The sequence below is a fragment of the Zonotrichia albicollis genome, chromosome 11 (assembly GCF_047830755.1).
Source record: "Zonotrichia albicollis isolate bZonAlb1 chromosome 11, bZonAlb1.hap1, whole genome shotgun sequence".
NCBI classification, from domain to species: domain Eukaryota; kingdom Metazoa; phylum Chordata; class Aves; order Passeriformes; family Passerellidae; genus Zonotrichia; species Zonotrichia albicollis.
The window spans coordinates 3,918,140-3,932,974 of NC_133829.1; the positions used below are offsets into that span (position 1 = coordinate 3,918,140).

Sequence of the window (14,835 nt, forward strand, 5' to 3'; positions counted from 1 at the left end):
TGTAGTTGACATCATTCAAGTATCAAGATTTAAGCTGGCCTCTACTCCAAGGATTAATTTGGTTTCCTCTTTATTGCAGATCTGGCCTTGTGTCATAAAATGCTGTTCCTTCTGACCTCCAAATGAATGAGAAGGTCCAGTCACAGTGGACAACAGCCCAGAGGAGCCTACTGGATGAAAAGGACAGATTTTTGCAGGTGGCAGTTGAAAACTTTAGAGAATATTTTGGCCAAAACTCAGATCTTGTCCCTTTCATTTCACAGATCCTCCCCTGGCCCTACAGCCTGGGCTGCAGGAGCTGAGGTACCAGTGGAGTTGTGTTTGCTGGAGAAATTGTTCCTGAGTGACACAATCCATCCCACTCCTGGGAGAGTGATGGCCCCTCTGTTTGCTGCAGCTGGGCCCTTCCTTCCCCTGGGCTGGGTCAGCACCAAGCTCAGGTGAGGTGCAGGGGGCTCAGCAGACCCTGGGCAGGCCAGGGTGAGGGGAGGCAGCACAGCTGCCAGCTTTGTTCAGGCTTCCTTCGTGCTGCTGCTGTCCTCAGATGCACAGGGCTTGGGAGTTCAAGGGAAGAGAGAAATGCACCAAACAAAGAAGTGAGAAATGGCTGAAGAAAGAGAGCAAAATATTTCTGAAGCTCTGCAACATAAACTCACAAGCGCTGCATCTGCAGGGCACAGCCCAGTGTGAGCTGCCTTTGGGAGGATGGCTCACTTATCCTCAATAAGTAAAGGATGTTTCCTTTCCTGCCTGCTGCACTAAAGATGAGAGGGGTTTTACCTGTGCCCTGCTAACAGTACCAGTGACATGTTCAGAATGCTGTGGCACATTTCTCTGCACATGCAGCAGAGGAGAGGGCTCGTGGCAATGGGCCAGAACCACTTGGATCATTTTACCAGGGGCACCCAAGAGACCAGGGAGCCCCACCAAGGATTTTGTGTTTCCAGTCTGTGGCACCCCACACTGTGACATTCTGTTTTACCCCCATTACTTCTGATGACACCAAAAATTATTGTTGTCTTCAGATATGAAAATCAGTTTAACTCAAGCCAGGGTCAAGCTGCTGTCAGTGTACTCAGATAAAAGTTTCAATTTCCTTTTGTCACCCTGTGAGTTGGAAAAGTGCAGATCTAGGTGAAGTGAAGCCAGAATTATAAACTTTATTTGTGACTGTGAAACAAAATTGGATTTCCACAGGTACAGGTAGTGTTGGGCTGTTTCCTCCTCCTCTTTAAAGTGCAATCTAGATTGGTTTTAAATAATTCCATTTTGCAAAGCAGGAGGACTTGAGAAATTTCAGAAATAATTCAGGCAAAAAGCAGGCTATCATGCTGCTGCTGTCCATGGGATCCTGCAGCAGCCTGGTGTGATGTGTGGGTGTGTGTGTCCATGTGCTTTTTTTGTACTTGCCTGCAAATACACACACACCCTGTCTTTGTATGAATTGGTTGTGTCACCCAAATACCTCCCAGAGAGCACTCTCTATTTCTGTGGCTCTGGTACAATTTGTTCTAGGAATTAGACAGTCCCATGTTAAACACCCCCAGCCTGACACAGATACAGATTGAAAGCTGATACACATTAGGTGATGTTTAAACAATTGTTTTTTCTGCTCTCAGAATATTTTCTCCTGATAATTCATTTTTCAGGAGTGATTTAGGCCCTCTCTTGGGCCAGGAAGAAAAACTGGATGACCCTAAATGGGGTTCCTTAGAACCTGTGCATCTGTAATTTTAAACAGAGTAAAAACTGAGGAGTTCCAGCAGAACTGTTCCAGGTCCTCACTCCTCAGTTCCACCCCTCAGTCCTGGGCCAGTCTCAGCTCGTGGTGCTGCTCTGTGGCTGCTGTCACAGATCCATCACAGATAACACAGGTTCTGCAGGGCCCCAGAGGAGCTAGCCAGGGTCAGCATGGCCCAAATTGATGGGGCTGCTGCACAAAGGGCATGCAGAAACCAGAGAGATGAAGTGGAGAAGCTCCTCAAAAGAGCAGTTCCTCTTGTCAGCATGGGGAGGTGTAAAGACAAGGCTGTGCAGAGGTGAGAACTTGTAAACTCTCAACTTCCCTCGTCAGTCACCATTTCAAGGGTTGTTTCCTCATCTCCTGGGGCAGGACACCTGCTGATGTTAACCTTTCAGTAATACACTGCCCACCACGGCATGTTAACTTCTTACCTACTGTATTATTTCTGTTTTATGGAATTAATGTGTTTCCCAAACTGCCAGTCTCTTCTCCAGCCCAAAACACTTGCATTTAGCCCTTGCTGTTCTGATGGCATGGGAGGTGTGTTGCATTCAGCATGACAACCCCTGCATGCTGAACATGACCCAAATGCTGCTTAGAGGTGGCAGCATCTCCCAGGGGAGGTGCTGAGTGCACCCAGGCACAAACCCTGCTTTTGTGCCTTAATGCTGCTGCCAGAACACTGCTGATGCATCTAGCATGGAACAAATATTAGCCACTGGGCATTTCTCCCAGAATGTCTTCTCTTGTGCATGGAGAAAATCACCCCATATTTATCTGATTTGTGCATAAATGGAGTGGGTGGTATGTGGGGAGAATATTTCAGGTTGTCTTCCATCCTCCAAATTTGTGAAATACACATTTAGCTGATGTCCTCACCTAATGAAGATATTGCAGATTTCTCCCTTATTATATGGACTGTTGATTTTTATAATGAGCTGACCTGTAGTCAGACACACCTAAAGCAGAAGATCCACTTAATCTAAACTCAAAGGTAGAATTTGTGGTCCTCTCTGGTTTGTAGTCACTCCAAGGTGTGCAGGATCCTCTGTTTCCTGTGACAAATCTATGTCAGTGTACAACTGCTGCTTTTTACATTTTTCTTCCCTTTTTATCTGTATTCTCTTCCCTTCCTCCAAGCTGCAGACTATGCACAGAGTCCCTTGCAGAGTCCTACCAGCCTTGAAGGCTCATTTGAATTCAGCACACCCCATTGTCCTGCTGAGTGTTCTATCAATGTGCCAACTCTGCTGTATTAACCCAGGAGCAGGGGAAACTGCAAGTCAGTCAATCCTTGGGCTACAACAGGTTTATTTTATTTAATGAATTTTGAGTCATTTTATGGTAGAACTGGGCTGCAATTCCAGCTGAGCCCTTTGTAGCCTGCACATTCCTCTCTGCTGCACACCTCTGGGGTGTGCAGCCAAAAATGTAAATTAATGAAGACAAAGAGGAGAGATGTTCCTGACATGGCTATTCTTCTCTCTTGTTAGAGCACTGATGCTCAGGCAATACTGGCAGAAGCTGCAATATTATCACTTTACTCATCAGAATAACCTTAGTCTTTTTCTTGGGGAGATCAGTGGCAAGTAGCTATTGACCAGCTTAACATATTTTAGAATTTCTGTCTCTCAGCAAAATCACCATTTCCTTCAGTAGTTTGGTATGCAAGATCATAAATTATCTTGTAAGATATTATTTTCCTTCTAGACATATCTAAAACATCAAAGGTATCTTGCTGAAAAAATAAGAAACAGTGAGTCAAAATCAGAGAGATGCACAACTGGCATATGTCTGTGATGGTGGTCCAAGTTAATTTCTTTTTTAACTTTGCCATGTTTCTCTGTCTCGTGTAATCATAAATAAGTTAAGTACTTTGCAATCTGTGGAATGTGTTTTTTCACATGACCACCATCTGGGCTGCTATTTCTCTGCCCTGTTGTACCTCTCTGTTTGGGTTACTGATAGTTGTCTGTCTGGTACTGTTTGATTTTAGCTTTCTCCCTTGGTTCTTCAACAAGTTACAAGTAGACACTTTCCCTAATTTTATCCTCGAGGTTTACACTTCTCTTAGCCCTAACAAATGTATCTGAATTCTACAGTTTATTCCTGTCAATACACTGTGTTTCACTGTTAACAAGTGTTTGTCTGCAGGAGGAGATATCAGTCAGGAATAACTCTGGATTATCACTCCATGGAAGCTCCTTTGCCCTTTGGAAATGGATGCAGAGTATTTGTACTGTTGTTCCAGAATCTGTGTCTTGTCAGGGAGCCTTCAGACATACTTAATTTTCCTCCCTCCTATTTGAACTCAGTGCCCTGTGTTGAACAAGCCTTAATTTCAGCCTTCATCAAACCTGCTTTCTCTTTCAGCTGAGATTTTTTCCAGGTGCAGTGGTACCTGAGGTATGGTGGAGATCCATCTGTCAGGCTGCTTGTGTGTTAAGGGCTTCCTGAAGTTGATAGAAACCACTCCAAGGACAATTGAGCCAATCCCTCAGAACACTGAACCAAGCAATTACCAGATGTATTCCAGGCTGACACTTCCTTAACCCTTCTTTTATTCTATTCCTCATCCCTGTATAATACCAGAATATCTTTTTTTTTTTTTTTTTTTTTTTTTTTTTTTTTTTTTTTTTCTCTGAGCAGCGTGTTCCTTTTGTGCCTTTTATGATTCTGAGAGGAGAACAGGTAATTTTGAACACTGAGTCACTCTCTTATGCCTAAGTACAAGGTTCTTTCCCCCCAGCTGAGGACAGGGAGTTCTGAAGCTTCCTGAGGCCTTGGTTCTTGGTTTGGTGTGTGTGAGTGTGATGTGCTGCTCCACTTGGCTCGCTCTGCTCATGGGTAATTTGATAAGTGATAATCATGGCCTGCAAGGAGTGCCAGCCCTGTCATTCATGCCACTCCAGCTCATGTCTTCATTTTGTCAGGAAAAGCCACTGTGCCAGCTACTGATGGACTTTCTGGCCTTGTCTGCTTAAAATAGGCCCTTGTCCCTTCACTCTTTTGTGTAGGTGAAAGGAGTTGGACAAGGTTTCAAAATTAAATGGTTTTGTTTATTAGATTTTATTATGTTTTTTCATGCCATGATCTGGGGAAGGAGATGTGTGCCACAGGTCTGTGGAGGGTGGAAGCCTGCCCATGAGTTTAAGCAGACTGTCAGAACTCAAAGTGGTCTGATGTGTCCTTACACATGAGGGAAAGGACAGAAAAGGCAGCAGCTAAAAGCACAGAGGACTCAGAAACACCAAAGGAGCATCTGCAAGCCCTGACTTCATTCCAGCAGTGTGAATCTGCTTATCTCAGTTGCCCATCGAAGTGAAAATACTTGCATTAATTTTTGTTACAAGAAAAGCTGAAGCTGTGAGATTCCATGGCCACAGTAACAGCCAGTTTGGCAGCATCCTGACCACTGCTCTTCAGCTCTTCCCTCTTCTCCTGTGAGCTTTTGGTACCTCTGTACTCCCACCCTTGCACTAATTCCTACCATTCCCATTTACCCTTTGCCTTTCAGCTTCTGGCACCTCACTTGTTCAAATTTTGCTAATCCAGGATGATCTTTTTGGAAGGGGATGTGAACCTTGTGAGACTGGAGAGGTTTTACTGCACATCACTGAAAGGCAGACATGGAGATTTTGTGCTGGACTTGTCCCCCCAAGAGTACATGGGGCCTCTGAATCCTCAGGTACCTGAAATGACTGGGGTGTGAAGTTTTGAGAACATTTTGTGGTCATCTCAGAAAGACCTGCTTCAACTTAGCTTATATTATTTAATGCTGTATTATACTTATAACCCTACTGAGAAGATCTGGGGGCTTGTCTGCAGTGTAGTTTTCCCCTGCTCTGTGGAAGTCCAGTGTCCATGGTTACTGGGGACAGTAACTGATAGGAAGGAAGATTCAAAGCTATTTCTTTCTTTCTGTGATCAGAAATGCAGCTCCCAGAAAAGGAAAATCTGCAGGAATGGTTGTCAGGAGGTGTGTGACAATGTTCACTCCCAGCATTTGCCCCTGGGCAGTGATTGAGTGGCCTTCCCTTGCCTTGGTTTGGGTGTGCTCAGTGCTGATCCAGACTTAGACAGAAATCCAGGCTCAGGAGGTGCCTCTGTCTGTCCCCTCCTGGCAGTGTGCTGGAGCTCCTGGGTTTCCAGGTTGGATGGCAAAGATGCAGGAATAAGTAGCCTTTGGAGGATGCTGCTGCTTTAAACAGCAGGTCTGTTTAGTTGCTTACAGACACCTGGGCTCTGCAGGAAATAGTCTCAAACCTGTGCACTCAGCTCTGTTTTACCTTTCTGCACCAACATTCTTCAGGTTTTAAAAATTCATGAAAACTTTTGTGTGGCAGTTAGTAAGAGGAGCAGATTGCTCTCACAAGTGGGGAAGCAGAAGATAGGAAGGAGTATTCCAGGTTGGGTTGGACAGGCTTTGAGCACCCTGGTCTGGAGGAAGGTGTCCCTGCCCATGGCAGGGGTGGAACAAGATGAGCTGTAAGGTCTCCTCTAAGCCAAACCAGTCTGGGTTTCTATGATTAGGCTCAACACCTTCAGGTTTTTGGATGCTTCTCTATCATCCTGAGTGCAGCAGAGCTGGAGCAGGCTCCGGGAGGTGTTTCCTGCCCTGATTTAAATCAAGAGAGCTCCGGGAGCGCCAGGGGGAGGATGCCAGGTGAGCCCGGCTGGGAGGCGCTCACAGCCCCTGGGCTCAGCCCGATCTGCTCGGCTGTAGGGAACACTAGAGGTCACTCTGTGACCAGGGATGGAGCCTGCAGCCGTTCGGGGGCCTCGGCAAGGTCAGCGGCTGCTAATCCATATAAATTGCTGAACTACGAGCAAAATTTGTAGCTCATTATGAAGCGCTTTGATGCGGCATCGCTTCTATCCTTCAGATGCCAATTTCCTACAGGGAACATCCCCCTCCCTTAGTGCCGGGTTGGTGTGAGCACCCAGGGCAGGGCTGGGGTGGTTTTGGGGCAATTTCTGCCGGGCTGGGCTGGTCAGGGTCCCCCGGCTCCTTTCCAGGCTGTACCTGCCCCGCTCCTCTCCCGGCTGCCAGTGTCTGATCATTTGGAATCATCAGGAATTCATTTGGCTGATGCTGCCTGGCAAGCCTGGGGGTAGAGATGGATTTAGCACAGTCACTAGACAGCTGTGTGCTAAACTCACTGGCTGTGGAACCTATAACGAAAGGATTTAATTTTATTCCCTAATAATCCCTTTTCTCTCAAACAGGTCAGACTGGAGAGGCTGCTGCTACTGCTGCAGCTTTCAGCCTCCCTGGTGTTGTTATTGCTGGTCAGTCAGGCAAGACATTTCATCTTGGGGAGAAGTTTTCCTTTTAGTATTATTTTATTGAACTCGTTTACTTGGGACGCTCATATAAAATTTTCAGTTCCCCTGAAATACCTCTGCAGAAGTTATTCTGAGGGAAAGATTTCAGTGATTTCCTCTCCTCCTCCTGAAGGGAACTGATAATTCTGGGTCAGCTGAACCTATTTGCAAGTTGGTTGCATAGTTGGCAATTAATTCTGGTTGAAAAGTAAGGAATTAAAATATAATTAAAAAATAACATTAACATTCATGCCTCATTTTGGCCATTAAATAAAGCAAGTTCTCACCCTTCCCCCAGTCTCTGAAGGGATCAAAGGTGAAACACCTGATATTGGGTTGGACTCGATGATCTTAAAGGTCTCTTCCAACCTGGTGATTCTGTCTGTGATATGAGACTAAACAAAATATTTTACTTGACCTAAAGCAGTTTTGGGAAGTTCATTTTCTCACTTTGGTCATAAAAGGGAATGCTGGTTATTTGCAGAGATTTATTTGTAAGCCTTCTCCAAGCTCCTGTGGAGGCCAGGGGTCTGCTGGCAGGGCAGGGAATATACCCCATGTATGTTCCCCTTTTTCTCCATGGATCATGCCATTAGTGACCCAGTTTTGCTGGAGGTTTCTGATGCTCTTACCAAGGTTTCATGGCATGGGGAGGCTTTGCACTTGCCCCATTAGGGCAGGTACCTGGTTGTGGCTGGATTCCATGGCAGTGCAAACATCTCACAAATCTAGTCAGAAATAATTGGGATAACAGGGGCTCCTTAGTCTTCGTTCACTCGAGGGTCACAGGACGTCAGATTTGACTTTGCCATTGAAGTCAGCTAATGTACTGGAAATGCCTTCATTTTCCCCCTCTGGAGGCACGGGTTCAAATCTGCCATAAATTACAAGTGACACAGGTTCAGTGGTCTTAATTAAATCCCACGAGGTTATTTTTGTGTGTCAACACTCCCCTTCTCCTCCCTTGTGCAGCCTTTGGAGCAGCTGAAGGGCAGGGAGGACTCCAGCCCTGCAGGTGGAGGGTCTGGGTGTGGTGCTCAAGGGCTGGAGTTGGCTCTGGGCTGGGGTACAGCCAGACCCTGACTGTGCCTGGTATCAATCTCCATTGAACTTGTGATGTAGTGGGTATTCCTCGTAGATTTAAAGGATTCCAGTCTGTGCAGGGTCGTTATTCCTTGTAGGGAGATAACTGGCTATAGAGGATTTCTGTTATCCACAGCATCTCTCCAGCCTGCAATTCATTGATTTCCAATCTACTTTGTAAAGGTGCAGAATAGGGGTGATCAATGCTACAGTGCTGATGTGAATAAAGTGTGTCCCCTAATCTGCATTGCCAACAGCCCACTTCTGATATCCTGAGCTGACCTGGTCATGACTGTCTCTTACACACATAAATGTGCTGGCTGTTGCCTTGAAAGCCTTTGGAATTGGAAGGAATCAGACCCAGTGCAGATTTTCCAGGGAGTGGCCAGGCTGATTCAAACCTCTTTTAAGCTAATGCTTTTGTAAAGGCACTATATGTTGCTAACATTTCTCTTAGCTTGGATTTAAATTAAAAGCTTTAATTGGTCTCCTGATTCTCCTAGAAGCATGTTTAAAAATACAAAAGAAAAAAAAAAGAAAGAGAAAGCTAGGAGAAAAAACCCCAAGCCCCAAAACTTGCCTTTTAGAGAACTGTTTAGAGAGCAGGTTTTTATTTAATAAACAGTGATCAATTGAATTGATTAACCATGAACACATTACAGCAGAGTTTGTTGTTGCTGCTGCTGATAATTGCAGTTCACGTGCATGAGAATATTAAATGGCTGTTTGCAGGATCATTTTCATGCTCTTCTCATTTAACAGAATGGAGAAAACAACAACTGTTGACAGTGATTTTGGTTAGGACTGGAGTGCTGCAGACTGTGCCCTCAGGATGCCTGTGCAATAACTCCATCAATTGTGGCCATTTACTCTGCACTTCCAGACATTTCTGCAAACCTTGCAGCTGTTTTTTTACTAATTCGCTTGGTAATTAGATCTTATCATGCTGGCTCCATGGCTTTACATAAACTGTAAGCATTTGGAGCTGCCATCTGAGACATTTGAGAGTTGTCTGTGTTGTTTTGTGCTGCTCTGCAAAGACCAAGGTGCTTTCAAATGCAGTAGAGACAGGGAAGCAGTTTCAACAAACGAGTTCCTGCTGATTTGAGAAGGTTTCCATGGAAGATGAGAGTTCCTTCACTCAAATTAACAACTGGAAGCCAAGTGGCAGTGATGGATTCATCCTGCTGGATTCTGAGCACAAGCTGGGATCTCTGCTTTCTCCCCTCCAGTACAAATCTTTGATTTTAGGAGGAGTTGGGGGCTCCAGTGAAAGTGTTGTACTGTTTTAGATATCCCATTGATGTCAAGGAGAGGAAAACCATGGTCCTGTGAGCTCAGGGTCAGCAGTTGGTATCAGTCATGGCCAAGTAATGTGAATGGAAAGCCTTGAGCTCTTTTGTGGCAGCAGGCCACCTTGGGATGGCTTCATGCAGTGCTGCATTTTGGGAACCATGGATGTAGGTGCCACTGATGGTTTCTTTATAATATGTGTACACTGGTGGGTCCAGCCACACCAAACCTTGGGGCAATGGAGATGAAACATTTTGGAAAGGAGGTGTAAGGCATCTGAGAGCCTGATTGAGAGCCCACTGTGTGAAGAGAGGCTGCTTGCCAGCCCTGGGCTAACATGGCTAAACAGAGATAAATCTGTGCTGGTGGCTGGGGTCCTGTGGGCTCACTGACATGGTCCCCCTCTGTCACTGCTGCCCCTCTATCCAACTCCTGGTGCACTCTAGAACAGGTGCAGGTCCAGAGAGTGTCACACATGCCCCTGGTGACAGACTCTGAACTCAAAAACTTTCTATTTTCAGATCACATCTTTGTTCTGCTGGTTCTGTGCCGTGCCAGTGAGAGGTTTCAGAAGATGGTTTAGGTTCAGGGGTACTGTTTGCTGTCTCTGGGTCTCCTCAGTCACAATCTGGTTTTCTGGTTTGCACTCTCTGTGCTTTGCACTTCCTCTGGGAGGACAAGGCAGGCTGGGTGTGCTGCAGAGAACTGACCTTGCTCTTAGGAGTTGAGAGAGGTGTCTGCAATTTCAGTGCAGGTCCCATAAATGGCAACTTTGCAAGGTTTGCATCTCTAGAATTCCACCTAGTTGGGGATGAAACTTGGTTAACAGGACCCCAAAGAGAGTTTGAATGTAACAGATGTCAGTGTAACATGCAACTCTTCAGCTTTTTTTTGTGTGTTTAAACAAATCATTAAAAAATTTTGCAAGAAAATCTCATGAAGTATGCAAAAATATAATGGGGAGAGGCAGCTTTTCCAGATGGGCTTTGGTGCTTGTGTCTGTCAGGTGATACTGGCAGATGTCATCTTAAAGGTACTTTTGGCACTTGTAAAAGTAGTGGTAGTAATGCAATAGCTGTGAAGGTCTAAAGAAGGATGTGAGGCAATGTCTGTAGGGAGAAGGGACACATTTTACTGGGTAACTGATATAGCTGGGGAGAAAACCATGAAATCTGGGGACAGGATCCCCCCAAACTTTCTGGAAGTTTTCTGGAGTTCTGAAAAGAGACAGGTCAAGGTCTATACATGTTTAGGCATTTTAATTTTTTTTTTTTTTTTAAAGCACAACTCCTGTACCATGGCCTTAAACTGGTGCTTAAAATTTAGTGCTCCAGTGGAGCTGATCTCTTAAGACTGACTAAGATTTCAGCAGCACAGTGAAGAAAACCTTTGGAACCCCTAGGGCTGGTCCCCTCAGAGGAACCTTTCCTTAATTCCCTTCTTGCCATGAAAGATGCCAGTGAAAATGGCAGAGGTGTTCCATTAGAACCATTAGAAAAGTCTGCAGAGGTGATTTTTTCTCCTTCAGAACTTCATAAAAGTTGCTGTAAGGTGTTTTATGCAGCATCGTCATCTCTGTGAAATCATGGCTATAACTTAGTTTGTACTTGTGCCAAAAATGATATTATGGGCCCTTGGGTGAATTCACTGAATTTACACTGTAAAGTGTAATAATTTCAGAAACAGACAAGTTTGGAGCAAGTGAATGTGCTCTGCTTACAGCTGTGTTCCAGATCTTGGCATTGCCAGCAGCCCATGCAGTAATGGGCCCTGCATGTGCATTTTTATCCCCTTCAGCCCCAGTGCAGTAGAAATCTAAAGTTTAGTTTGAAATCTTGAAATTAGCGCTACATATACCTCACAAATAAATCCTCCAAGTCACTTATGGCTGATGTGCCCATAAATTTCAGGGTTGGTGGTGAAGCGGGTACTGCAGGTAGATGGATCTCAGGACACCTGAATGGTGACAGCAGCATATGCCACTGGGATTTAAATAATAGCAGCAATAATAACAACAATGATATATTTTTAAGCATAGATATATAATTTTAATAAGTGGATTCAAACATGTGGGGTACATATCTGTTCTGCAGAACACAGAGATAGTTATTGTGGCTCTGGATAAATGATGATGTGGTCAGACCGCATGACAAATTAATTACCCCAGGAAGTAAATTTGCTTTAATTTGGAGGTAACTCTATGCTGTGTAGATATCTTGGGTGATTTGAAGGTACCTGGGAGGTGAGTCTGTGGCAGGACATGTCCCTGTGGATGTGGTTCTGGGGTCCCAGCCTGGCTCTTTAATCAGGCTCACATCTCCCATTGGCAGCAGTGCCTGCGGCTGTGGGGAGGGTGCTCGTTCCTCCATTATATGGGAACATGTGGAGAGAGAATTTACTCCTCAGGTTCTGAAAGCTCTGTGTGAACTTCAATATAACAGTGCCAATTTTAATCAAAGAAATGTACTGTGGATGTCACCTGCATTTTTATCCAGTTCTCTTTGACAGAAATAGAATTCTGAGTCCTGCTAGCGATAGAAAGGGCAGAACAGCCCACTCCTAGGCTCATTTTGCTCGCTGTTATTCTGCTACCATAATTACCTCTAAACATAATTATGGGCAAGACAAATGACATTTTTAGCTTTGGTCTTTAAAGACAAGAGTTAATTTCAGGCTTTGACCAGAACTATGTTAATTAGCCTCTACTCACTCTCTTTGTATGGAATTACATCACCCAGGACTTAGCATAGGTTGCCTTTCCTGTATCTTTGAGTAATGAAAGGACACGGCATGGCAACCAAATCAAGGGCTGCTGCATTAACAAGGCCACTTTTCTGCCCATTTATCATCTATTAAAGGTGCACTAGTTTGTAAAGTAACACCACCTTCAGCAGGGCCGCCAAGAACAGCTCCTCATTTATTTTCTGCATGGTTTAAGTTGGAGTTAGACCCACCTTGTAGCTCAGAGGTGACAGCCAGTAAGAAAAAGTACACTAATTGAGACATCTCAAGGGAGAAATAGAAGAAAACTGAAAAGGTAATTAGAATGAGAGGGTTTCAAGCTGGGTAAGTAAAATCGAATGGAGGTGCATATTAGGGGCTGTTACAGATGGGAAAGAAAGTACTTGGAGAATAAAAAAAGAAAAATGAATATTAGAGAACAGAGCACCCTTTTCACACATGAAGAATAGAGGATAGAGATAAAAAATAATGTAACAGTGGAGATACAGGCTAGGGGGAAAAAAAGCCTCCAGAAGTATGAAGGACATATTTAAATGTAAGAGAGAAAGAATGGGGAAAAATAATAGAGCAGATCAATTACCAGAGCTGTAGCCAAGGAAAGAGAAACTGTCAAATGAATATTTCTGGAGCTGGGGAAAAGTCTCCTTCCTTTGTGTGAGATGTAGCATGTGTTTAGTCTGTGTGGGAGGGGTTTCTTTTGGGGGCTAACTCAGTATTTAAATTTGCTGCAGTGTCAGTAGCTCAGCTGGAGTGTTGGGGTGAGTGCCTGCCTGGACAGAATTGGCTTAATAAGATGTTGTTTGGCAGAGTTTGAGCTGATACTAGACCTTCTTCTAGTGGTTGAAATTTTTGCCCCTCAGTGATTTTCCCTGTGTGTTTTTCGTGTCCATAGTTAGGGACATGTTAAGGTCCAATCTCAATTTTTCCCATTTTAAGCTTTCCCTTATCTGTCTGAAAGGAATCATCCAGGTTACCCCAAGGGCATTTCCACCCCCACACGGGGAAGCTGAAGTTGTTCTGCATTCCCTCAGGCAGATGCACACCCACACCAAAGCAGTCACATTTTTTGGTTGAGTGGAAGATGACCATTGCTCCCCATTGAGGTCACAGATGGTTAAACAGGATTTCTCCTTTTGCCTCTGCTGGGAGTGAAGAACTTTTTCATTGGGAGGTAGAGAGGTTGGAGCCTGGCTTCCTCTGGCTGCAAGGCAGGAATCCCAGAATGGTTTGGGTTGTAAGAGACCTTAAAGTCCATCTTGTCCCATCCCTGCCATGGGCAGGGACACCTTCCATTGTCCCAAGCCCATGTCCCTGTCCAGCCTGGCCTTGGGCACTGCCAGGATCCAGGGGCAGCCCCAGCCGCTCTGGGCACCTGTGCCAGGGCCTGCCCACCCTCCCAGGGCAAACTTTATTTTGAATAGCTAATTAATATCCACTGTCTTTCAGCCTGAAGGAATCTAAATCTTTCCCTTTTCAGGGAGGTGGGATCCCAGAGCCAGGTAACTTACTAACCCTAAAATACCCACGGGCTCAGTGTCCAGTGGGCTGGAGGGACCCATGGGCAGCTCTTCATCCCAAGGAAGGGACCTGAGCTCACTCTAACCAAGAAAATCATGTTTGCACCCTTGAGTTAGGGAGTCAGGGCAATTCAGCAGGAGCTGCGTGTCTGGTTCTCTTGGTGGGACTGCACCAAGATCTTGTTTGTACAATGTCATGTACAGCAACCTTGGGGTGTCCTGGGCAGGGCCATGAGTTGGACTCGATGATTCTCATGGGTGCCTTCCAAGTCAGGCTATTCTGTGATTCATTTAATGCTGTTTATAGTTACTAATTTGTATCCTTGAAATGAATATCCACTCACTGTGGAATTTTCTGAGCCAAGTATAGTATTTGTGGTTTTAATTGATAGTCTCAGTGTGTTTCTTATTAATTGTCTGTTAGATCTTTTCTTTATAAGCTTCACTGATAAAATTGTCAGAGAAGGGTTTCTTGTCTCATAAAAGTTCTACTGGATTCTGCTTAAAATTTGGAAAACTTTGAAGCTGTTAATAACACTATCTTTTTTTTCACCACCAAAAATTTTGAACACTTGAGCAAAACCTATTTTCATATTTCCATTTTCTTTTGTTTTGTATTTAAGAAAATTAGCCTAGAAACTTAAAAAATTCTAATTACATTTAAGAGCCTGATTCTGTTCTTCATGAGAAATAACTAAGAGCTTTTGAACAGTTGCTAAGCGAAAATAAGAAAAAACACCCCAAAATTAAAAAAGGTAAAACCTTCAGACATTTCAAAGAACAAAGGCATGAGAATTTAAAACAAACCAGAAAACCAGTATGTGAAATTAGACATACTCTGACTATTTCATATTATTTTAAAAGCCATTTGTGTGGCAGGAATGTTCATGGACAGTCAGGACTGCAGTGTTTGGTACTGGTTGCTGCCTGAAGAAAGGAAAAAAGGAGATCTTTGCCCCAGACTGATGGCCTGAGTTATGGAAATGCTCTGGCCGTGTACTTCCAGGATAATCTTCTTTTCTTTTGCAAGACACAGCCAACCTTCAGCAGAAGGAAACGGTGGCAAGTTCACTGGGAAACGACTGAGCTCTCAGTCCCAGAGCTTCAAAGATCACAAACTCCCTCTGA

At 44.5% G+C, this 14,835-nt stretch overlaps 1 long non-coding RNA gene across 1 annotated transcript in view; it reads left to right on the plus strand.

Moving 5' to 3' along the window:
- LOC141730614 (uncharacterized) overlaps nt 1–2,610 on the plus strand; it is a 39,330-nt gene extending 36,720 nt beyond the window's left edge. Inside the window, exon 7 of the long non-coding RNA XR_012582214.1 lies at nt 80–2,610. This is a non-coding gene — a long non-coding RNA (uncharacterized LOC141730614). The remainder of the gene's footprint in view (nt 1–79) is intronic.
- The last annotated feature ends 12,225 nt before the right edge of the window (nt 2,611–14,835 follow it).